Genomic DNA, 24,465 nt, shown 5'->3' on the forward strand with positions numbered 1-24,465 from the left:
GCCAGACTTCCTTCCTGCCTGTTTCTTTGCGTCCTGCGCTTCTTGCTTATGTACTGTTTTCCGTCTTTCTTCTTCTTTTTCTCTCTCTCTCTTTCTCTCGTTTATTTGTTTAGTGTACTTAATCATGAATCTCTTCCTGCGTACGCTCTATCTTCTTGGTATCGTATTTCCTATATTTCTCTTCCCTTTCTTTTCTGTATCTGAATGACTGCTATTGTTTTCTTGCCCCCGTCCCCTTTTCCCCACAGTGCTCACCATCAAAAGGGCCCGTTCACCCTTTCCCCTTCTCCCCTCTTTCCCCTCCTCTTCCCCGCTCCTCTCACCTCCCGCCTCCCTTCCCCGCTTTCGTCTCCGTACCTGGAGAGGCCACGCTTCTCCGGAAGCGTGGCGGCGTAGGAGCAGGCTCCCCGGGCCAGCTGTCTCCAAGTTTCCTCCGTGGTACTCCAGCTCCCGTCGGCTCCGTCTTCCGGCCGTCCTCCTCCTCGATGGTGGGTTCCTCGTCCTCTTGCTCCTCCTTTGTCACTCGTATATCTTCACTCCCGCTCGCCTCTCTCTTCGATATCTCTGACGCTCCGCTTTTAACCCTCAGTTGGTCCCGCGGTTGCCATAAGCGACCAATCAAATCGCTGGGGTCTACAGTATGCACCAGGTCGTGTGTGGCAGAGTCAGCACAAGTAAGGGAACTGTGTGGGTCGGAATGGAGCGACCCATCACAGTGATTTTGTTCCATTTCCTGTAGGGGGCAGTGGGGGCTGCGCGTGCGGCTGCTGAGTGTGGTGATTGTGAAGTGTATGCAGCTGTGGTCAGTCCAGTCTGGGGTAGAGATGGTCTTGATGGTAATCTGGTTTCTTGAGGTGAAGATGGGGTCCAGTGTGTGTCCTGCAATGTGTGTGGGTGCGGAGACCAGCTGTCTGAGGCCAAGGGTGGCGAGTAGAGAGGTGGTGTTTGGGTCGGCGCAGTCCTTGAGGTGGAAATTCAGGTCACCGAGGAGGAGGTAGTCGTCTGATTTCAGGGCCTGGGGGGAAGCGATGTCTACAACATTGTCTATGAATGCTGGGGGGGGGGGGGGGGGGGGGGGGGTGTCCTGTACACCAGTGTGCCATGGATGGAGGAGTTGTGGTTGGAGTGGACCAGGAAGTGAAGGTGTTCCATGGTGCTGCATTGTTCTTCTACGACGGTCTTGACATGTAGTGTGGACTTGCGTTTGATGGCGAGTCCTCCGCCCTGGCGGATGGGCCTGTCCCTCCTTAGGATGCTGTATCTGTCTGGAATGGCGATGGCAATGTCTGGTCCTGAGGTGGGATTGATCCAGGTCTCGGTAAGGTAGGTGAAGTCCTGTCGGGTAGTGTCGAACAAATCCCAGAGTTCGGTAGCGTGTTTGTGGAGGAGGGAAGGTCAGGAGCAGGCAGTTGATTGGGTTGGGAGAATGTTGGCATTTCTGTGTGTGGAAAGTACCTTCAGCTTGGAGAGGCTGGCACTGAAGCTGCAGTTTCCTGCAGGTGACAGGTTCATGGGTGTCCTTGAGGGAGATAGTGCAGCAGTTGCTGAGACGTCCGGTGTTGAGGCACAGGAGGGTCTTGGTGTCGTAACAGAGGCTGGTTTGGGGGTGATTTGATAGCGATCCAGGGTTCCTGTCACTGGGCGTGGTCTGGGCGCAGATGGGACTGCTTTTGGCGTGCCAGCGGCGCGTCCGCACTGCGGCCACCATTAAGTGTGCCTATGAGTGGTACAGTACATGAAGGATACAGCGCTCTGCAGTGTGTGTAGGTTGCATACATGCATTGGGTGAATGTGTGTCTATGGATGGCACAATCCATAGAAGGCCATGGGTTCCATTTTGGGAAACCCAGGACTGCATGGTGAAATGTGGAGAGGAAGTAAATAAATACCCCCAGACAGATTTGTGTATTGCTGCGTTCCTGTAAGCTGGGTGGGGCACACAATGGAGAGGAGACAGCCAGGCTTCCCTGGCACACTTCAAACGGTGCTCTTTGATTCAGTGAGAGGTCACAAGGAAGATGCCTGGGCATATCACAGGAATGAGGGCTGTGTGTAGGGATGGCAAGGTGTAGGGCTGGTGCCCTGGGCTAACCTTTTCATACAAATATCACTGTAGCTGACATCCAGGTGTGAGCTCTAGTCACACTCAATGCCTGTGTTGTGTGGCTATCAGCTTTAGAAATACTCCAGCTGTGACAGACTGCTCTTCAAGAGAAAGATGGTAGAAAGGAGTGGACACTTCAAGAGAAGCTGACCCCGAACACAAACTTCAAAGATTCAGACTGTAAATCACATTTGGTGTCTGGTAATGGACTACACGAAGTTGAGCTTGAGACTCCAAAATCGGTCTGCTACAAATCAGCCAGATGGGGCTGTGTGAGGATAGGAAGCTCTGCAAGACTTCTGCCTGTGACCAGGAGTGGAGGCCAAGGCCTGCTAGTCTCCCTGCTAGGTGAGTGGACATCACCCATAGAATCGAAGATCACCTGCCCTGGCTCCTGGAGCACCAGCATTTGCTTGCTTGCCAAGACTTATGTGCCCTGTAAGGAAGAAGAGGGCTGGAGGGAGCAAGGTCCAGTACGGAGCCCAGTTGAGTGGACTCCTTTTGCGCGACGTGAGGAGACAACTGCTGCACCGATCGGGTTGTAGCCCATGTGCAGCTGGAAGTCAGCGGTTCTTGTATGCCAAAAAGGGCTGCTATGAATTGAGCCGGTTGCACTGTCGCGTCAATCAGGCCAGAGCCTGAGGGTAGTGGGAACAGCAATGCCGTGTGCTGCTTTGAGAAGATAGCCAAGTGTTAAGGGCGGTAGCCAATGTGCATTAATGGGCTGCAATCCAGCATGCCAACACAGACTGGCACCAAGGACTTCACTGTGCCGATTGGCCCTGGAGCCCTGTGCCTTGAGGATACAGTGACCCCATATACCAGAGGGGACCATCAGGACCGGCAAGTTGTTTGACCTGGTCAGAGTAGTCGCCGAGAGGAGTGAGGCCACTGTTGGACCCTGTGCAGATGTCTGGGACAAAGGATTTGCCCCAAGAGCTTTGTATCACCACTCCCTATCTTGGGAGGAACCAGAGACTTACCATGCAACTCACCTGGAGCACATGCAGCACACTTTGAAGGGGTACGCTCAGAAACTCCAGTGGCTCCATTCTTGTGAGGTGCAGGTAAAACTGAGTTCGGGGGGAGGGGGGCTTGCAGCTAATTAGCACAGCAGCGCTTGACCACTGTTGACTTTAAAAATAGAGTAATAGTGGACTCTTGAGACTCGTACTATTAGTGGGGCTTATCCTGGATGTTGCCTATAGTGAATGGGGAGTGACCACTATCCTTAGGAGCGAAGACGGAATGGGACTGGGGGACAGCCTAGTGAAACACTAGATCCCTAAACTCGGGGGGGACTGTGGAGTTGTTTCTGAATGTCGTATTTCTCCTTTGTGTTGGTAGCAGTAGAAATTAAATACTTTTATTTTTCATAAAAGTGAGTATTTCACTGGACAATGATTTATTAATGCTCCGGTGTGCATTTTTAGTTGTGAACCCGTATTAATTTCCCTGCATCAAGTCCCCCCTTCCCTTAGGGAGCCCTGAACTGCTCTCAACCATGTTACTGATGAGACTCAAGTGCAGAAAGGGTGGTTGGCCCAGTAGCTCAGCATCCATAGTAGATCAGGTCCGGGACAGCAGGAGCAAAAGGCCTCAAACCACGGCTGTCTCCAGTAACACCTGCTTGCCCCGTGGCCCTCTGAAAGGGGTTCTGACAAACACATTAAGAAAGATTTTGGAATTCACTGCTCTCACCCAAGCAAACAGATATACTCCATGCCCATCTCCTCAGCTATGGCAAGAACACTAGACCCCAGCAACAGCCCATGATTGGCTTGAGTACTATCTTTAATAGAAGCACATTCCCTAGTATTCTGTAAAAATTAAGGGATATTAGTTTGAAAATAACACTTTTGCATTGCATCCTCAAGGTAATTCAAGTTTCGCACAAGTGCTGAAGTTGAGAGATTAACAACTGTCTCACACACACACACTTCTTAAAAGCTGTCCCAGTGAGCTCATGCAATAAGACTACAACAGCACATCAGTGAGGTACTGCTGGCCTTCCCACTGTTCGAACACACAGTGAAAGCTGAATCACCCAATTTCTGAAGAAGAAACAGTGTTTCCCCTTCCAACTCACTGCTGCCTGTCATGATGCTGGTATGCCTAAGGACGGCATGTTTCCCATTTCTTGAACGCTCTTATCTGAGCACACTGCCCAGTCCCTTTAGCCTGACTGACCTCCGCATACTGACCGTACGATGTTGATACCTGTCTGCAGCGTCTCAGAGTCCTTTGAACCCTACAACCTCCACCACCAACAGAGCATGAGATTGAACTCAAACAACAACAAACCACTCCAAAACTCTAACACAAAACAGACACATAAGCACAAATAGATCCAGAACATTTAGGTGTTCTCTGTGACCACCCCAAGGAACGAGTGTGCTTTAGTAGCTATAAAATAAAGGACATCAGAGATTCATGAGATTTGCAAAAAAATCATATGGCTATTAATACTAAACTAGTAATCCCACTGTAAAAGTATACTTACAGAGAGAACACTGAATGTACAATGACAAGCAGGAGTTAATTCTGCCAGCTTTTTCAGTCAATATCTCTAAGGCATTAAAGCAAAACAGGATTGTTGCCTACTACGCAACCTGTTTCCTACCCCATCATGACATCCCTTTACCCCCATACTCAATCAAATGGAGGGATGAGCTTTGAAGATGGAATAGGCCTTTGCCCTGTGACCTCAGGGACTTGCTCTCAGTAGAAAGTCTACAGTTGCCCTCTGAATCAAGCCCTTTAGTTGTTGTCTTATGTAATGTTCCAGTACTGGGAAATGGCACACAGAAAGCCTTTCATCTATTGAATGAAGGGAGTTTTTGGTAATCATAACAGGAATGAATTTGCTTAATTTTTTTAACTAAAAAACCACCCAAAGAAATTCTAAGCATTGATTACCCTTGAGGGGCTTTCTTGAGCGATGCAGGAAAGGGACATATTCCTTTAGTACTTCTGGGTGATTTTAATGTGCATATGTGTGCTGCATATAGCTAGGTGTATGGTATTAATGGTGATAATGAGCGAGAACATACATTACACCTGGAATATAAGTCACAAGGGGAACTGCTTAAGCCTACCATTTTAAAAATGTTTTAATTCGGTTAGCTCAACGTACTTGGCACAGGACAGGCAATTGTTTGGGCACTGCTCCAACCTTCACCAGAAATGGGCTTTGAGCAACCACAGATTTCATTTTCATCTCAGCTTCTCTAGTCAAATTAATAACGAATTTTCAGGTCTTTTGGAACCAACATAGTGATCACAATTCACTAAATCTCCCTTTGCTGCGGGACTGCAGCAATAGGGACATTTGTTACACGCAGGTGACTGGTAATCTGGTGAAGGCTGTAGAACAAGGGTGCAGGCTGAAATGGAACAAGGTGGTGCCAGGGATTTTTCTTTCTGAATTATTGTTCTCCTGCAGTCAGAATTGTGATATTTGTATCCATGTGACCTCAAACCCTGCTGCTATTCTTGTTTTCATTAAGATGATCTGTGACCATGTTGTGGCAGCTCTAACTTTTCATGATTCAAATAATCATATGCTGTAACGTCAATGGCTTGATCGCAAGGGCTCAAGGACACATCGAGAGATGAAGGCCCTCCAGAACTTACCTAGATCCAGGATTGAGGTTATGATTTTCCAACAAAAATACAAAGCGGTGATCAAAGAGATGAAAGCAGAATTGATAAAAGAGGGCTGAAATCAAGTTTTACACTCTTGTACACTCAGAAATAGACCCCTTTTCTGGAGATAGTAAATCACTTAATTCCCACCTCTGAGTATAAGGGAATGGTCTGCTAACACATAGCACCAGAGAGTTGGATTACACACTGTGAAGTGATCTATGGGTTGATGGGAAATGAGGTGCCTTGGATGGAGCTTTAACTGGCCCTGGTCTTTTATATCATCGAGTTCCAGACAGAAGATGTCAGTAAAGCTACTATCCTGCCTACATAAAAACACAGATGGGGTACCCTCAGATCGTCACAAACAAGACCCTATTAGAAGGACTACTCTTCTTACTCATACTATTAATGAAGCCACTAGAGAAGGCATCCTTTACCTCCTGGGTTCAGTCTATAAAAATTCCTGTTTTTATGAAAGGGGACAAGGATGATCCCTGCTGGTACTGACCAATTTCCCTTATTGCTTCTGTTGTTAAGCTAAGATGGCAGGTGCTGTTGTCAAGGCTTATGTCCTAGGGTGAAGATACAAACATCTTACCCAAACTTCAGTACTGTTTCAGGCCAGGGCAAAGCACACTACATCAGTGCTTAAACCTACATTAGATTGTGGACAAATACACAGTGGCCCAGCTGGGTTCCCATCATATGGGCTTCATGGACTTTTGCATTCTGTTTTGACAGGGTCAATAGGGACAAGTTATGGAAGATCATGCATGGGAGTTGATAAGGCAATAGTTTATTTCCTCCTTGATCTGCATAAGGATTGGTCATGGTAGTGAGATATGGGACAGATGGCATAAGTACTGATCCTTCGGAGTGTGGGGTGAGCATTTTTAGTCACTCTGCATATTAATCAACTGGAGGCCACTTTAATTAAAGATGAGCAGGATATCCAAAGGGTTGGTTCTATATCAGGCTTCTCCGACGAGTAGCTTGTTAACTACTGGTAGCTTACCAGCTACCTGTAAGTAGCTCTCTTGTGTGCAGCCCAGCCTGCTTAGTTGGGCGATTTTGCCTGGTTTAATTACTATATGTACTCCAAACCTGATAAGTATGTATTTAAGAAGAAAATATGTGTATTTTCAGAACTTTTTTCAGAAGCTGATGTTGAGAGAAAAAAAATGTTTGAATCTGCAAATTACATTTAAAGCTGATATTTGAGTGATAAATCATACAACACAGGGGAAACGTATTGCTCATACTATTACCTTGGTACCGGGGGCACTGAGGCAATGGCTGTTATGTATTACCCTCATAAAGGGAATACAAATTGATAAAGCCTCGTCCACATTACTACTGGCAGACCTGACTGATGCAATGAGGTGCTCACTACTGACAATTTTGCATGGGATAGCCCACTAGTGTAATTGTGACTGATATGGTCACTATTACAACACTTAACTTATAATAGTAATAGCTCAGGATAATTTGTACTGAACACAAGTAGCTCTTTATACACTAAAGGTTGAAGGCCCCTGTTCTAGATTAATCACAGTGCTTCTTTGTGCCGACAATGCAGTTCCATTAGCTAGAACCCGCTCTCTGTCTTCAATGATTAATTACTTAGTTTGTGGATTTTAGGAATTCCAAAGTTTGGCACCAATTACAGGAAGTCCCATATCATGATTGCGGGTCTCAGATCAAACAAAACAAGAATGTTTTTTGTACAGGGCTTCAAGTTCACTAGGGTAGACCCATTCCCACACTTGGGAGTGTTGTTTGACCACTATGATTCTTGGTCACTACTCCAAGAAACTAAAAATAAAATCCGATGTTGAGGACTGTTTCTGCTCTTTTCGATTTGCTTTCAGATTGGGGGTATACGCCTTTAGAAGCCCTCCAGCACGCTTATGCACTTTTGAAAACTACCTTCTGTAGCTAAACCTATTTAATTTGGTACCAAATGTAAATCAGTGTTCTTTTTTAAGTAGGTTTAGGTTAAATTTGACACACTCCTGGCTAGCCCCAGAGGAATAGCATTTGGTAAAAAGATCTGGGCTCGCATGATTGTAATTCATTTTCCAACCAAAATACTATGCACACTATTACATTTTGTGGATTTTATGACTTATGTAATAAATAAATTTTACCATTGTTGAGGTTATGAATTTTACTCAGCTGAGGCTTGCACTGACCTATTTACAAATGCCCCAAATGAATGTGTCTGTTTTAATATTGTTTGTTTTTTAAAAGATGCTTAAGAAAAAGATCTATTTTTAGTTTTTACTGGTGGTTGTTTGAAATTTCATGTATGTACTTTTATGGTTTTAATACGAAACCTAAATAAAGATTATGACGACTTCAGGGGCCTCACAGTAGTATTTGTACACCCAAGTTTTCAGAGACAATAGGCAATACTTGTTACAAGGATTGCCCAACGGCTCCAGAGTTCCCAAGATACTTGAGAACTGGACTGACTCTTGTGGTACATGCAAAATCATCAAAAAGTACACAAAAGCAAGTAACAATAAGCATCAGACTGATATAAAGTATGATAAGGAAGGGGGAAATAAGTTGATTCCACCGTCTATTATGAGTTAAGATTACTCCATGTTTAAAAATGAGTACATACATGTCATTAATGTAATCAGTTTACAGGTATGGGAATCATAAATTGGTTTGGATCTCTTTAGCTCACAAGACCATACTTCACCAAATTGTACGTCAAGTCATTATCATTAATATGTTCTTCTGGTTATTAGTTTTTATAGGGCATACAATTTATTAATTAAATTAGTACATAAAGATGCAGGAGACGCATATATATTTTTATTCTTCTAATCTGCGTAAGTTCATTGTAACACGGTTTTCTGTCCAGTGGTCAAGTGCGGCTAGTGGATTTGGGCCTAAGTGTCTCAGATGATGAAACTAGAAGACTGAGCTTATAATTTTAGATGTTTTCCTGTGGAGATCCTCTAACACTGATCACGCGCTTCATTACTCCAAAGAAACTATGTATCCAATAAGATTCAGCGTAGAATTCCTGTGCAATAGAACCTTATTATTCCCAGTTCAAATGTGTGGTGGCTCAATGACACAAAAGACCAGAGGTAGGTTTAAAATGTATTCAGCCTGTAACAAAACGAGCTGCTGGTGGCACACAGATGACCACCAACTGTCAATATATTCAAAGGACATTCCACATGCGCATTCCACATGGAATCTTCACATGACAATGCCAAGGTTCCACCAGCCCATGCCTCAAGCACATACTATAATACATGGATACTACATGGTTCTTCCCTTTTACAAAAATAAACCTAGCCAACAATGTAAATTAAAACTGAATGCATATATTTTAACTTAATACAAAAAAATACCCCACACATATGCTGGGCATACCAAAACGAAGACAGTCCAGCTTAATAAATCCCAGCATAATACATACAAATTATTCTTCACCTTTGCCAATATTTGATTTGCAAAAAAAAAAAAAAAAGAATATGAAGAGAGAACAAAAACCTAACCAATATAGCTCTAACTATAAGAAAAAAACAAAAAATAGTGACATCTAAAAAAAATGTACTTTTTAAAAGGAATAGGTATGGCTGGAAAACCCTCTTTCAAAAAAACGTACTTTAGAAATTCAACAACCACTTTTGATGAGACATCAATCACAAATTTCACTTCAGGCCATTTGCTATAACAATATGTTGGAAAGTGGATTATTGGTAAGGGCAGTAAGTACCTACACTTAGCAATAGGCCACTAACCCCAACTAGATCCAGTTAGGTCTCAATAAATTAATCCCAGCTCAATCCCTGTTAAACTGTCAACGAGTGACAAGGCTTAACTTTGGAGACAAGTCTGTAAAACATCTAAAAATCACAAAAAAGTAAATAAGTAAAACACAAAGCACAATAAAAATTCAACACAAATTTATAAAAATAGATTATATTTGTATCTTTAAAATGACAACAAAACAATTAAGATCAGATAAGGGGCACTGGAGATATGAATTTTCAAAGAATTAATATTTTCTAGCGTATGGAAACTAAAACCGCCAATCTGGTTGCATTCGACCAGGGCAAAGCTAAAATGTGAGGCCGACAGCGATGGAGCCCTGCTCGGCTATAACAATCGGGAGGCCTCGGTCAAACGTTTACCTTCGAACTTAGTCTTTTTCTTGAAGATTTTTCTCACTCGGACGAAGCCGCAGATTGGATATGACCTCCCTGGAGCCCTCTTTGAATACACGTCGCAGGAGACCTCGGTGAAAAATTCTACCTTTGGACTTAGGTGATTTTTGACGACTGAAATCTTCATCTGGGCCGAATTTGAAATTGGATCCAAAGTCCCTGGAGCCCTCCTCGGATACGCTGCACGGGAAGTCCTGATCAACTTTTTACATTCGGACTTCGCCACTTTTTTGGAGCTTTTTCTCTCCAACTTTGGATGGCCCTCCACATTCAAGCCGATTTTGAGTCGACGTCTTCTGGATACCTTTCCAGGAGCCCCCGGTGCAATCATGGAAGTTTGGGGCTCTGGAGCTTTTCAGTGGGATGAACCTGCAGGTCAGGCCGGGTCGCGGTTGAGGTAAGCCGGCTTGACTCACGAGGTCGGGTCAGTCCCTTTATGGAGCTTTTTTCCCAAAAGTTCTCCAAACTTCTGGATCTTCTTCCAGAAGCTCTGAGTTGCTCCTTGAGAGTTAGGACTCCAACTCCAACTTCGAGAATGCATCTGACTCAAACTCCAAAATGACCACTGAACAGTAGTCAGCTGGTCAGTTTCTTCAGGTTTTGATGCAGGGGACTCTGATTAGCTATTTTTCACCTGTAGCAAACAGGGAGTCCCTTCTTGAACCAGCTGAAGCCAGGCAAAGTCCTTTAAGAGGTGAAGCCCAAGTGCGCAGCTGGTGTAGTCTTTCAGAGTGCAGTGCCCCTGCGCAGGCCAGGGGTCCAGCAGGGCAGTCCTTCTTTTGTTGTTGTTGTTCCTTGTAGGGATCTGATGTGTCGGTGCAGCTCTGCCATATTTATCCCTGCTCCTGGGATAGAAAGCAGGGGGGGTCAACTGTGCAATCACAAGCAGGCCGCCACACTCTTGGATGACAACTTCCTGGGAAGTGTGGCAAAAATCAATCCCAGGGAGCAACATTCTTTAAAAATCCAAAATGGCAGAATCTGTATTTTGGAGGGTAGTCTGGCTGAGTCCACCCACTACTGTGGATAAGTTCCTTTAACACACCCCTTTCCAGCTCTCTCCTAACCTAATCAAGGGGTTTACCTGGCTGTCTGTGTTTGCAGGAAATGGGGGAGGTCCTGAGCTGCTCCAAATGTCCTTCCCTCCTATGAAGACCAGTTTGGCTGCTCTCCCCCCACCCCCATCCTGTCTCACTATCTGCTGAGGCAGATCTACTCCCCCAGGCACTTCCTTTGTCTTCAGCCCAGGCCACTTCACACCTCATCAAGGCAGCCTGGCCAGGCTGCCAGAGGCTGCCAGAGGCTGGCCAATCAAAGAAGAGCACTACAGAGCTGAGGTTGACAACTTTCAGATAGAGCTCTAAAACTCTTTCCCTGAAGTAGTAGAATTAAATTCAACAATAGCAAGTTGTTGGGTTTATTATAATATTAAGTTTGATACCAAACTTGACCTATTTAGCTTCTTTTAAGACTTTATTAATTAAAATAAAGTCTCCCCATTTTAGCCTATGGACCATATTCACTACAATGAGGAAAAAAACGAATTTGGCTATTTTTCCTCACCAGGGCTTATAAAACATATTTTATAAGGTACTTACACTGCACCCAACCCCGGGGACACTTAGGGTGACTTATATGTAAAGATAAAGTAGTTTAAGACTTTGGATGCACAGTCGAATTTGCATTTAACTTAGTTTAAAAGCAGCCAGCAAGGCAGCCCTGCCTTTAACATGACACTGGGCACCTCAGCAGTGCACCTATGGGCACTACCTATGCTGGGATCCCTAAACATACATGCCCTCACATATACTAGGATCGTATAGGTAGGTTGATACTGCCAATTATAATCAGCCTAATTTTCATAATCATTTTAATCAGAACACAGACCCTGTAACTGTTTAGCAGTGCCTAGGGCACCATCAGAGTCAGGAAAACAACAGCAAATAGTAAAATAATCGGGGGCAAAAAGTTAGGGTGCTTTTGCAATCAGCCCAGTTTCCTCACATAGTCCATCAACACTAACGCAAACCGTGAACTGCTAGCCAAAGAATTGAAAAGCCGAACAAAGTCTAGTTCTACTTTTTTCCCAGAGAGCTGTGGGTAACTCAATAAGACACAATGGGGAGTCCTTATTTTCAAGGACTTGTCGCAGCTTGAACAGTTAAACTCCTTAACCACTTGATCTATCTCTCTATCCATAGAAGGCCACCAAAATGACAATTGTACGAGTCTCTTAGTAATGGTAGCATCTAAATGACCATCACGAACGCTAACTATGATAGGATTCCTAAGGTAAGGGGAGGAACAAACTTGTCCACCCTTAACAATAAACCATCCTCCACTCACAATTCCTCAGCAATTTTGGCAAAGGTTTTTTACATACTTCATGACGAAACCCAAGGTAGCATATTCTTTCAGTGCCTTGCACCAATCCTGCTCCGTAAAGGCTCCCAACTGGGATAAATCAACAGATGCCACTATACAGTCCTCCATATCGTCCACACATCCCAATTCTTTATTCTCTCTGTTAGACTTTTCATCCTTGGCGTGGTCTCCCTTAACTTTTTGCCTCTGTTCCCCAGGTTGTTGATGTGTGCTGGACTCTGATTTTATTGTGCTTGTTACTCTGGGCACTTTACCACTGCTAACCAGTGCTAAAGTGCAAGTGCTCCTGTTTAAAATATGTACGTAATTGGTTCTCCATGATTGGCATATTTGTTTTACTGTTAAGTCCCTAGTAAAGTGCACTAGAGGTGCCCAGGGCCTGTAAATCAAATGCTACTAGTGGGCCTGCAGCACTGGTTGTGCCACCCACATAAGTAGCTCTGTAATCATGTCTCAGACCTGCCACTGCAGTGTCTGTGTGTGTATTTTTACACTGTAAATTCGACTTAGCAAGTGTACCCACTTGCCAGGCCTAAACCTTCCCTTTTCTTACATGTAAGGAACCCCTAAGGTAGGCCCTAGGTAGCCCCAAGGGCAGGGTGCAGTGTATGGATAAGGTAGGACATATAGTAATGTGGTTTATATGTCCTGACAGTGAAATACTGCTAAATTCGTTTTTCACTGTTGCAAGGACTGTCTCTCTCATAGGATAATATGGGGGCTACCTTTAAATATGATTAAAGCGTAGATTCCCCTAGAGAGTAGATGGACATGTGGAGTTTGGGGTCCCTGAGCTCACAATTTAAAAATACATCTTTTAGTAAAGTTGATTTTAAGATTGTGCGTTTGAAAATGCCACTTTTAGAAAGTGAGCATTTTCTTGCTTAAACCATTCTGTGACTCTGCCTTGTTTGTGGATTCCCTGTCTGGGTCAGTTGACAGTTGGGTTGTTTTTCACCTCACACCAGACAGTGACACAAAGGGAGCTGGGGTGTAACCTGCATTTCCTGATTAGCCATCTCTGCTAGGAGGGAGGGGTGGAGTGGTCACTCTCATCTGAAAGGACTGTGCCTGCCTCTAACAATGCCGGCTCCAACCCCCCTGGTGTGTGTCTGAGGCCTTGCCTGGGCAAGGCAGGATTTCACAAGTAGGTGTGAGTCCCCTTTGAAGAAAGGTGACTTCAAAGACTAAAATGGGTATAAGAAGGGCACCCAAATCTACAGACCTTTAGAAACACTTCTGGAATCAAGAGGAACCTCTGCCTGGAGAAGAGCTGTTAGCTGAGAAGGAAGTGCTGCCCTGCCTGTGACTGTGCTTTGTGGAGCTTTCCTGCAGTGCTGCTTCTGCCAGAGTAAGAGGGCAAAGACTGGACTTTGTGTGCCTTCCATCTTGAGAAGAAATCTCCAAGGGCTTGATCTAGAGCTTGCCTCCTGTTGTTTGAAGTCTCAGGGACAGCAAAGACTTCTCTCTGCCAGCACCTGGAGCCTCTGGAGAGACTCCTACTCTGCCCTGTGGTGCCCATCCAGTTCCTGGGACCCTGAAAAGAGAAGCTGGCAGCCTAAAGACAAGAAAATCCACGCACAGAGCGCCGTGCGGGGAAAAGATCGACGCGAATCCGATCGGCGGCTGAAAAACGACGCGCCGCCAGCTCCGCGGCTGAGAAACGACGCTCGCAGGAAACGCGACCGAAGAATCGACGCACGGAGCAGGAGAAACGACGCGCAGCATCGCTGACGGAGGCTGGGAGATCGCAACCTGCGCGGCTGGATCGTCAACTCATCGTGCGGCTGGATTTTTGACTCGAGTACCGCCGTGCGGAGTTATTTTCGACGCACGCCCGCCCGTATGGGGTTATTTTTGACGCAAACAGGTACATTTTCACTCTAGCAGCGCTAGTGTGTTTTTAAAACTACTTAAAGACTCTTTTTGATTTTTAATTAACTTGACTTGTGTATGGTGGATTTTTGTCGTTTTGGTCTTGTTTTGTTTAGATAAATATTTCCTATTTTTCTAAACCTGTGTTGTGTCATTTTGTAGTGTTTTCATTGAATTACTGTGTGTGTTGGTACAAATACTTTATGCCTAGCACTCTGAGGTTAAGCCTACTGCTCTGCCAAGCTACCAAGGGGGTAAGCAGGGGTTAGCTGAGGGTGATTCTCTTTTACCCTGACTAGAGTGAGGGTCTTTGCTTGAACAGGGGGTAACCTGACTGTCAACCAAGGACCCCATTTCTAACATTGGTGATCAGCGGTCGGGATTTGGACTTGTATTTGTGCTTGACATACAGTAATTAAGTGTACACTACTGTTTTGATCTCAGACCACTACGTGACCACATACTACTAGTCTTGTGATTTTTGTTTTTTTCTATTTGGACTGTTTTTGCTCTGCATTCAGTTTCTTTTTTCGCTGATCCGGTGATTGACTTTTCTGGAACTTCATTTGAGAACTTGCTTTTCTGCATTTGGAACTTTGCACTCTTTTAACCTTTTATCATGTCTCTACTTGGAGATGCACCAGTTGAAGCTGTTTTTGACCTGAAGCAATTGGATAGTTATAACAAGGCTCAGCTAAAGCAGTTTTGTAAAAATTTTGGTTGTCCCATTAAGAGCTCTTCCAAGAAGGATGAGCTGAAAAAGGCGCTGAGGGCCTGGGTGACAACCAGAAGCACTGGAGGGCACACTGAGGATGAGGAGGATGAGGATGAGGAGAGAGAGCAATCAGTACAGAATGGTATATTGGGGGGGGCTGTTATTCCCAGGGAAGGAGTCTCTAGGGCAAGTAGCAGTGTATCCTCCAAGGGTCTGACACCTGAAGAGTTACAGGACAGACAGGCAGAGAGGGAGTACCAATTGGAGTTGAAAAAGCTCAGTCTAGAGGTGGAACAGAGAAAGCTGGCCATTGAGGAAAGGAAGTTAGCCATGGCTCATGAGCTCAGTTTAAAAGAGATAGATCAGAGGAGTCAGTCCAGTAGAGATGGTGGCAGCAATCCTACAGTGCAGCCTGAGAGAAGGGTACACATCCCAAAAGACCTTGTGAGGGATTATAAGAGGGATGATGATATCTGCTTGTGGTTCAAGGGTTATGAGTCAGCTCTCCACATGAACCTGGTCCCTGAAGCTCATTGGGGGGCAGCCCTGTGGAAACATTTTGAGGCAGAGGGGAGGGACACACTGACAGCCTTAGGGGATGCTCAGGATCTCACCTACCCTGTCATGAAGGAGGCCTTACTTACCAGGTATGGTCTCACCCCTGAGCAGTACAAGGAGAAGTTTAGATCCTACAAGAGAAAGGAATCCCAAACATGGTTGGAATGTGTTGATTCTTTTTGCAGGTCACTGGATGGTTGGGTGAAGGGCAGTAAGGTAAACACGTATGAGGGGCTTTACAATTTAATTGCTTGGGAGCACTTGTACAGTTTATGTTTTCCAGAGCTGCGCCAGCACCTCATTGACAGCAAGCTGACTGACCCCAGGAAGCTTGCACAGGAAGCGGACCGCTGGGAGAGCACCAGGGTCCAAAAGAGGTATGGGGGAGACCACGCCAAGGGTGGGCAGGGTCCCTCTCAGAAGAAAGGGGGGGGTAAGGGCAAACAGGGGGAGTTCTCTAAAGGGCCCCAAACTGATTCCCAGGGTAAGGATTCCCAACCCCCCAGTGAAAAGAAGCCATGGTTGTCCAAAGGGAAGCCAGTGGCAGGTGGTCCCCCACGTAAGTGCTATGCATGTGACCAGGTGGGTCATGTGAGGGGGGACCCCAAATGCCCCAGAAGTACACCGGCACCCACTGGTGCACCGTCCCAGGGTTTGGCCAGTGTAGCGCTTGGGGAGGAGTTGGTTTCAGGTGGGTGGGAACCAGCAGAAATGACCCTTGTCTCACTAGGGGACAGTGAGATGGTACAGAGAAACCTAGTGCCTGATAACACTAAGAAGTACAGGCAATGGGTGACCATCAATGGACAGAGGGTAGAGGCTCTGAGAGACACAGGAGCCAGTGTGACTACAGTGAGGAGTCACCTGGTGTCTGAAGAGCAGATTGATCCCCGGGTACTTCACCAAGTAGTTGCGGTAGACAACTCTGAGCGCCTCTGCAGAGTGGCGCAGGTTCCCTTTGAATGGGGGGGGGTCTCAGGTTCCTGGAAAGTAGCTGTGGAGTCCAACCATGCCTGTTGATTGTTTGCTAGGTAACGACCTGGAGGATTCCCCTTGGAAGGAGGTGGAACACAGGTCTCACTTGGAGATGTTGGGTCTGCCTGGGTGGGTATGCGTATCCACCCGGTCTATGGCAGCCAATCAGGGTAGTCAAGAGCCCCTGGAGCCTGAAACAGTGGCCCAGGGGACCGCCAAGAAGAGGAAGGGCAGGGGGCGCGGGAAACCGGCCCCAGAAGTTCCCACGGTCCGGGAGGAAGCAGAGCCTGAGGGTGATGCCCCGGAGCCTACAGGGGAACAGGTGGCTGAACTGGGGGAGGTCCCTGAGCTGTCACAGTGGCAACAGGAAGGGGGACCCACCAGGGAAGCATTCTGCACAGCGCAGAAGGAGTGCCCTACTCTTGAGGGGCTGCGGCAGCAGGCTGCAGCCCAGGCGGCTGGCGAGGCGCCAGGTACTCACCTGATTTACTGGGAGGATGGCCTCCTGTATGGTGAGCATAAGGTTCCTGAGCCTGGGTCAGCTCGTATGCTGGTGGTACCCCAGTGCTTCAGGGCCTTCCTACTGGGTTTGGCTCATGATGTGCCTTTGGCAGGACATCTAGGGCAGGACAAGACCTATAAGAGGCTTGTCTCCCACTTTTACTGGCCCTTGATGCACAAGCAGTCAGCTGCTTATTGTAGGTCTTGTCAGACTTGTCAGGCAAGTGGCAAGAGTGGGGGGAAATGCAAAGCTCCCCTCCAACCTTTACCTGTAGTCAGTACTCCCTTTGAAAGGGTAGGAATTGACATTGTGGGGCCTCTGGATCCCAAGACAGCCATGGGCAACAGGTTCATCCTGGTCTTGGTGGACCATGCCACGCGGTACCCAGAAGCCATTCCTCTAAGGACGGTCACTGCCCCGTGGTGGGACGTGCCTTGATGGGGGTTTTTACCCGCATGGGGTTCCCCAAGGAGGTGATGTCTGATAGAGGTACAAACTTCATATCCACTTATATGAAGTCTCTGTGGAAGGTGTGTGGGGTAACCTACAAGTTCACCACCCCTTACCACCCCCAAAGTAATGGTCTGGTTGAGAGATTCAACCGCACCTTGAAAGGCATGATTCAGGGCCTGTCAGAGCCCTTGAGGCGTAAGTGGGACGTCCTCTTGCCATGCCTTCTGTTCGCTTACAGGGAGGTGCCTCAAAAGGGACTTGGCTTTAGCCCCTTTGAGCTCATCTATGGCCACCCTGTGAGGGGACCGCTCAGTCTGGTGAAGGAGGCTTTGGAGAAAGCTCCTAGTAAACCACCCCAGGATGTATTTAGCTACATGCTGGCACTAAGAAACCAGACTGTCCGCTTCAGGAGTCTCGCTCAGGAGAACCTGGAAGCAAGCCAGGAGGATATGAAACGGTGGTACGACCAGAATGCCACTCTGGTTGAGTTTCAGCCTGGACAAAAAGTGTGGGTCATGGCACCAGTGGAGCCTAGGGCTCTCCAAGATAAGTGGACTGGGCCTTTTGAGGTGGTGGAAAGAAAGAGCGAGGTCACCTATCTGGTAGACTTACAATCCCCCAGGAACCCTTTGAGGGTCCTACATGTCAACCGCCTCAAACCACACTTTGAGCGAACTGAGCTATCCATGCTCCTAGCGACAGATGACGGGGTGGAGGAAGAGAGTGAGCCTCTTCCTGACCTCCTGTCTGCAGGAGAGAAAGATGGGTCTGTGGAGGGAGTGATCCTCTCCCCCTCCCTGACTGAGGAACAGCAGAGGGACTGTCGCCACGTGCTGGGACAGTTCGCCTCGCTGTTTTCCCTGATCCCAGGAGTCACACACCTGTGCACACATGATGTGGACACTGGGGACAGTACACCTGTTAAACATAAGGTTTACAGGGTGACTGACAGGGTCAGGGCTTGCATTAAGGAGGAAGTCTCCAAAATGTTAACCCTAGGGGTTATTGAGCGCTCCAGCAGTCCTTGGGCCAGCCCAGTGGTCTTGGTCCCAAAGGCTGCTGCTCCTGGTGCCACTCCAGAACTTAGGCTCTGTGTGGACTACCGGGGTCTCAATGCGGTCAGCAAGACTGACGCACACCCCATCCCCCGAGCTGATGAGCTCATTGATCGGTTAGGAGCTGCCAAGTACCTCAGTACGTTTGATTTAACATCTGGGTACTGGCAGATTGCCTTAACTGAGGGGGCAAAGGAGAGGTCAGCATTCTCTACCCCAGATGGGCACTTCCACTTCAATGAGATGCCCTTTGGGATGAAGAACGCCCCTGCCACCTTTCAGAGGTTGGTCAACCAGGTGTTGGCAGGACTGGATGAGTTCAGTGCCGCCTACCTGGATGACATTGCTGTGTTTAGTTCCACATGGGAGGAACACCTGCAACACCTCTGGAGAGTGTTAGAGGCCCTGCAGAAGGCAGGCCTCACTATTAAGGCGAGCAAGTGCCAAATAGGGCAGGGTTCTGTGGTGTACTTAGGACACCAGGTGGGGAGTGGCCAGGTGGCACCCCTACAGCCTAAGATTGATACGATTCTGGCTTGGGAACCTCCCAAGACCCAGACTGAAGTGAGAGCCTTTTTAGGTCTCACAGGATATTACCGAAGGTTTGTTAAGGGATATGGTACCATTGTTACCCCCTTAACTGAGTTGACTTCCAAGAAGCAACCCAAGAAAGTGATCTGGACAGAGGCTTGCCAGAACGCTTTTGATGCCCTGAAGGCTGCCATGTGCACAGCACCTGTGCTGCAGGCACCTGACTACTCCAAGGAGTTTGTTGTGCAAACAGACGCCTCAGAGCATGGTATTGGAGCAGTACTCTCACAGCTTAATGAAGAGGGCCTAGATCAACCCGTAGCCTTCATTAGCAGGAGGTTACTACCCAGGGAACGTAGGTGGAGTGCCATAGAACGCGAAGCGTTTGCTGTGGTCTGGGCACTGAAGAAGCTAAGACCCTACTTGTTTGGGACTCACTTCCGAGTTCAGACCGACCACAGGCCCCTCAGATGGTTAATGCAGATGAGGGGTGAGAATCCAAAACTGTTGAGGTGGTCCATTTCCCTACTGGGGATGGACTTTACGGTGGAACATTGTCCTGGTACAGAGCACGCCAATGCTGATGGTCTGTCCAGGTTCTTCCGCCTTAGTGATGAGAACTCCCATGAGGTTGGGTAGTTGCTCCCCACTTTTAGCTGGGGGGGACACGTGTTAGACTTTTCATCCTTGGCGTGGTCTCCCTTAACTTTTTGCCTCTGTTCCCCAGGTTGTTGATGTGTGCTGGACTCTGATTTTATTGTGCTTGTTACTCTGGGCACTTTACCACTGCTAACCAGTGCTAAAGTGCAAGTGCTCCTGTTTAAAATATGTACGTAATTGGTTCTCCATGATTGGCATATTTGTTTTACTGTTAAGTCCCTAGTAAAGTGCACTAAAGGTGCCCAGGGCCTGTAAATCAAATGCTAATAGTGGGCCTGCAGCACTGGTTGTGCCACCCACATAAGTAGCTCTGTAATCATGTCTCAGACCTGCCACTGCAGTGTCTGTGTGTGTATTTTTACACTGTAAATTCGACTTGGCAAGTGTACCCACTTGCCAGGCCTAAACCTTCCCTTTTCTTACATGTAAGGCACCCCTAAGGTAGGCCCTAGGTAGCCCCAAGGGCAGGGTGCAGTGTATGGACATATAGTAATGTGGTTTATATGTCCTGACAGTGAAATACTGCTAAATTCGTTTTTCACTGTTGCAAGGACTGTCTCTCTCATAGGATAATATGGGGGCTACCTTTAAATATGATTAAAGCGTAGATTCCCCTAGAGAGTAGATGGACATGTGGAGTTTGGGGTCCCTGAGCTCACAATTTAAAAATACATCTTTTAGTAAAGTTGATTTTAAGATTGTGCGTTTGAAAATGCCACTTTTAGAAAGTGAGCATTTTCTTGCTTAAACCATTCTGTGACTCTGCCTTGTTTGTGGATTCCCTGTCTGGGTCAGTTGACAGTTGGGTAGTTTTTCACCTCACACCAGACAGTGACACAAAGGGAGCTGGGGTGTAACCTGCATTTCCTGATTAGCCATCTCTGCTAGGAGGGAGGGGTGGAGTGGTCACTCTCATCTGAAAGGACTGTGCCTGCCTCTAACAATGCCGGCTCCAACCCCCTGGTGTGTGTCTGAGGCCTTGCCTGGGCAAGGCAGGATTTCACAAGTAGGTGTGAGTCCCCTTTGAAGAAAGGTGACTTCAAAGACTAAAATGGGTATAAGAAGGGCACCCAAATCTACAGACTTTAGAAACACTTCTGGAATCAAGAGGAACCTCTGCCTGGAGAAGAGCTGTTAGCTGAGGAGGAAGTGCTGCCCTGCCTGTGACTGTGCTTTGTGGAGCTTTCCTGCAGTGCTGCTTCTGCCAGAGTAAGAGGGCAAAGACTGGACTTTGTGTGCCTTCCATCTTGAGAAGAAATCTCCAAGGGCTTGATCTAGAGCTTGCCTCCTGTTGTTTGAAGTCTCAGGGACAGCAAAGACTTCGCTCTGCCAGCACCTGGAGCCTCTGGAGAGACTCCTACTCTGCCCTGTGGTGCCCATCCAGTTCCTGGGACCCTGAAAGGAGAAGCTGGCAGCCTAAAGACAAGAAAATCCACGCACAGAGCGCCGTGCGGGGAAAAGATCGACGCGAATCCGATCGGCGGCTGAAAAACGACGCACCGCCAGCTCCGCGGCTGAGAAACGACGCTCGCAGGAAACGCGACCGAAGAAGCGACGCACGGAGCAGGAGAAACGACGCGCAGCATCGCTGACGGAGGCTGGGAGATCGCAACCTGCGCGGCTGGATCGTCAACTCATCGTGCGGCTGGATTTTTGACTCGAGTACCGCCGTGCGGAGTTATTTTCGACGCACGCCCGCCCGTGTGGGGTTATTTTTGACGCACACCAGGTACATTTTCACTCTAGCAGCGCTAGTGTGTTTTTAAAACTACTTAAAGACTCTTTTTGATTTTTAATTAATAACTTGACTTGTGTATGGTGGATTTTTGTCGTTTTGGTCTTGTTTTGTTTAGATAAATATTTCCTATTTTTCTAAACCTGTGTTGTGTCATTTTGTAGTGTTTTCATTGAGTTACTGTGTGTGTTGGTACAAATACTTTATGCCTAGCACTCTGAGGTTAAGCCTACTGCTCTGCCAAGCTACCAAGGGGGTAAGCAGGGGTTAGCTGAGGGTGATTCTCTTTTACCCTGACTAGAGTGAGGGTCTTTGCTTGAACAGGGGGTAACCTGACTGTCAACCAAGGACCCCATTTCTAACACTCTCCTACAACTCAGATGAGGTGAACGGTAAGCAGCTGGATGACAAAGTGTTTACCCCCACACATAATTCTGAAACTTCATGACTGCCCACCAACAGGCCAAAAGTTCTTGTGCAATTACAGCATACTGTTTTTCAGCATCATTCAAAAAATGAGATGCATAACCAATGTTCTGAACCTAAGAATCCTTCACCTGGCTGAGAAATGCACCCATCCCCACACTACTTGCGTCTACGTCAAAGTACACTGGACTTCAGGATCATAATTTTTTAATACTCTAGCGCATGTCAATTGTTATTTCACCCACTCAAAAATCTTCTTACACTCCATGCTCCATTGAAATGCAACATCTATTCTTAACATACAGGAGAAGGGCCTCAACTTTTTTGCATAATTCTGTGTGAATCTAGAATAAAATTCACACAAGCCGAGAAATTACTTCATACCTACATTGTGCACCGTTGGTTTGGTCTGAGTGATACTCTTCATTAAACTGTGTTTATGTTTAATTCACTGACCTGTTATAAAATGTCCCAAATATTCTACTTTATCAGTAAGAAAGACACACTTGTCCCTTCTGAGTACAACCCGTTGAGTCTGGAATCTATTCAAGACTTCATCAAAAATTCTGCCATGGGTTTGTCTGTCTGGGGCATAAATCACATTGTCTTGAAAAATTGGCAAGCCTTGTATTTCCTTGAGCATGTTGGTCATTGCCCTCTGAAAAAACGAGGCTGCAGAAGCTAGCCCAAAACGCATACTGCAGTACTGGTATGTCCCATAAGAGGAAAAAAAAAGCTGTCAGATGCCACAACTCTGCCTCCAACTCAATCTGATGGTAGGTTGAAACCAGATTTAGCTTTACAAAAATGTTTTCCTCCTTCAACCCAGCCGATAGATCACAAATGTTGGCTAATGGATGTGAATCGATCCAAATCTCTTTGTTGAGCAACAAAGGTCAACACACACCCTTAATTCCCCATTGTGCTTGTGAGCTACTACCAATGGTGACAACCACAATGAGGAATAAACAGGTTCCATTATGAGCCTTTTACATAACATATCCAATTCCTTTTCCAGATCCTTATGAATGCTAAATGGCACATTCCTTACTTTATGTATAAGAGTTCTTGCTTCCTGTGGTAGGCTATAGCGGTACGCGGGAACAGAGAGGCTGACTCCGGTAAGTATGGTTAGTGGGTATTTGAGAGTACTTTATTAACTTTTCCTCAATTAATAGACAATGTCCAATGTTCAATATGTTTTTACTATGAACTTGTAACCGCTCTCGTCTTGTCTTTGTTAATCTTCTCTCCTTTTTCTGTTTCTTTCCCCTTCTTTAGGTTTGGAAGACCTTTGGTTGTTGGATCCCTCGAGCGTCCCGGATAACCATAAACAATAGGGAAAAAAATATATATATATATATATGGTAAGGTCTCTGAGTACCCTGGGTGTTACTCTTCTATACAAGGTGGGGAGGGAGCAAGCAGGGGTGGTAGGTGAGGTAGCCCACGGTGCTCGTGTAGGGATTTGTCAATGGTGGTACGATCCTCTGTGGTCACACTTTCTATCTTCCCTAGTGCTGCCGTGTCTTCTCTTTTACCCCACCCCCCTCCCTTGATCCTGTCCCCGGTGCCTGCAGAAAACTGTGCTCCCCTTGTCCCTAGGAGGGACCGTACCTTTGAAAGCCACGACCCTCCGGGGTCGTGGCGGGTTTCTCGCGTCCTTATCTCCTCTCCGCTGGTGGTCACAGCTCCGGTTCTGTCGGTCCCGTGGGAGGCTTTGGATCCGTCTGTTTCGGTCGTCTCTGTCTCTGGTGCTCCGCAAGTGTTCTTCTCCTCCGTAGCGTTCTTTCCCCTTTTGGCATAGCCCGTCTTCTCTTGTAGTCCACGGACCCGGAAGCAATCCTCTGATGCGTCGCGTAGTGTTCCCAGGTTACTATGGGAACGCGGAACGGCCTCGAGGGAACTAAACGACTGACGCCGGCTGAGGAAAAGAGAGGGTGCAGTCACAGGAGCCCGGCTACACCTCCTCTCTTTCACAATGATTTTGTGTTCAAAATGTTAACCTTCCCTAGTTCGCCAGAAAACTCATGTGAATATCTATTAATTATCCTTTCCAACTCTTCATTATCTCTAATGGCTAACACTTGCTCTTTGGTGCCTGGTTTCGGAATCATGCCAAAGAGTCCCTGGTCGAAACATCTTAGAATACTAAGACCTTTATGAGCTACACAGATTTTGCCTGCTATCCTTCGACCCTTAAACTCCAAAATATCATCAATGTATCCACAAAAATCAATACTGCATCCCTCATATGACACAGCCAACCGATCAGGAGGTGATAATTGTTTATTTGGCCAAACTTTGTCAAATAACTCTTGTGTAATCATGGTTATTCTGACACCAGAATCCACCAGTAACTTTAAGACCTTATCACCCTCCATGACTTCTACATACAGATCAATACATGAACTTGGGCCACCCATTTTTTACATAATCACTCCAAACCATGAGGACTATGTCCCTCAGGTCTCTCCCAGTACATTCTTCATTGTCTAGTACACTCTCACCAGCAACACATTTAATCAATGACACCACTCTGGATCTCTGACTTTAGCATACTTTCGCAATGTGCCCACATTTGTTACATTACCTGAAAATCACATTTTTTGACATGCATGTGATTCCCACAATGGAAACA

At 46.6% G+C, this 24,465-nt stretch overlaps 1 protein-coding gene across 6 annotated transcripts in view; it reads right to left on the bottom strand.

Annotated features, from left to right (window-relative positions):
- Nucleotides 1-24,465, bottom strand: part of USP45 (ubiquitin specific peptidase 45) — an 883,181-nt gene that overhangs the window by 677,798 nt on the left and 180,918 nt on the right. The gene's annotated exons all lie outside the window — the stretch shown is intronic.

The sequence above is a fragment of the Pleurodeles waltl genome, chromosome 5 (assembly GCF_031143425.1).
Source record: "Pleurodeles waltl isolate 20211129_DDA chromosome 5, aPleWal1.hap1.20221129, whole genome shotgun sequence".
Lineage (NCBI taxonomy): Eukaryota > Metazoa > Chordata > Amphibia > Caudata > Salamandridae > Pleurodeles > Pleurodeles waltl.